Source organism: Theobroma umbraticum, unplaced genomic scaffold (genome assembly GCF_002168275.2).
Source record: "Theobroma umbraticum cultivar Fairchild unplaced genomic scaffold, ASM216827v3 scaffold_106.0, whole genome shotgun sequence".
Lineage (NCBI taxonomy): Eukaryota > Viridiplantae > Streptophyta > Magnoliopsida > Malvales > Malvaceae > Theobroma > Theobroma umbraticum.
The window spans coordinates 1,654,965-1,656,308 of record NW_018397276.1 but is presented as its reverse complement, the minus strand read 5'-3'; positions in this window follow the sequence as shown (position 1 = coordinate 1,656,308).

The window sequence follows — 1,344 nt, the reverse complement described above, 5'->3', positions numbered from 1 at the left end:
GCGTGCATACTTTTATATTGTATTCATATTTTGAAGACAAGTGATGTTTTTGATGATTGAACTATGTTTTGCTACATTGGTTTCTGGCACCGTTTTGCCAAGTGAATTTTTGCATTATGATTTTATGGTATCATTTTTTTTACAAGGCACAACCACTCTACTGGTGATTTGATTTTTCTAAGATTATTATTCTTATTTCAGTTTTACAATTCAAAATTATATGCCTTATGCTTGTTTTCCATCTACTCCCTGGTCACAAAGCCAATGATCACTAAGTCTGTGAGACTCACCCCCCTTATTTCCCTTTTTGCAGATAGCGATCAGCCTAGCGTGCGTTCATTGGCACATATCTTCTACAGCGAATAGGTAAAGGCATCTCATAACACTTTATTTCGAGTCACTCCACTGCAGGAGGTCGAGTCATTCTTAGATTGATGTATTTGTAAATAGTGTCAATGCAAATGTGCAATTAGATGCTATAGACTCTAATGCATTCTTACGATTATGGTGAATAAAGGATAAGATGGCTTGTTATGATTTATGTCCAATTCTTATTACAAAGAGGTATATGGTTCAATGAAATTTCATGGATTGATGGCATAATGACTAAGGTTTCCATTAAGGCTTCTTTGGGACTTGGTGAGTTCTCCCGTGAGACTCGGACACCGGTACCAATCGAGGAGTGGTCATTACAGTATGTTTGCCTCAGAATATTGTTTCTAAGCGTGCCTCACCTACCACTTCTAGAGTTGTGTCTCAATTCTGTGACAAACCAAGTCATTCTACCAAGAACTGCTTCAAACTTCAGCCTCAACAACATACTCCTTAAGCCAATAATGTTAACACTGAAAACCCAACATTTGTCTAATGGATTCTGGTGCATCCCATCATGTCACCACACAAATTGCAGAATTTGGACTTCTCTGTGGAATATGATGGCCCTGATTCACTATATGTTGGTGATGGTACTGGTTTGTCTATGTTCCATATAGGTTCAACCTCTATTACACCCTCATTTCATTCTTTTTCTTTAAATAATGTTCTTTTTGTTCAAAACTAATATATAGTACCATATTTTCATATATAGAAGATTCAAAACTTTCTTGAAAATGCTTGAACCAAATATTTGAAACCAATCTTTTTACCAATGTCATTTAAATCATGCAAAGGTAAATAGATCATAAAATATACTCACTTTACATATTAAAGTACTTCAAAAAGGTGTACCCGCTCACCTTGATATGAAGAAAATTTTTCCTAAGATTCAATTTACCAAACCTTGCTCATTTTATGATTTCGATTTTTAACAATCACCTAGTGTCAAATAAAATTCTACTATGCAAG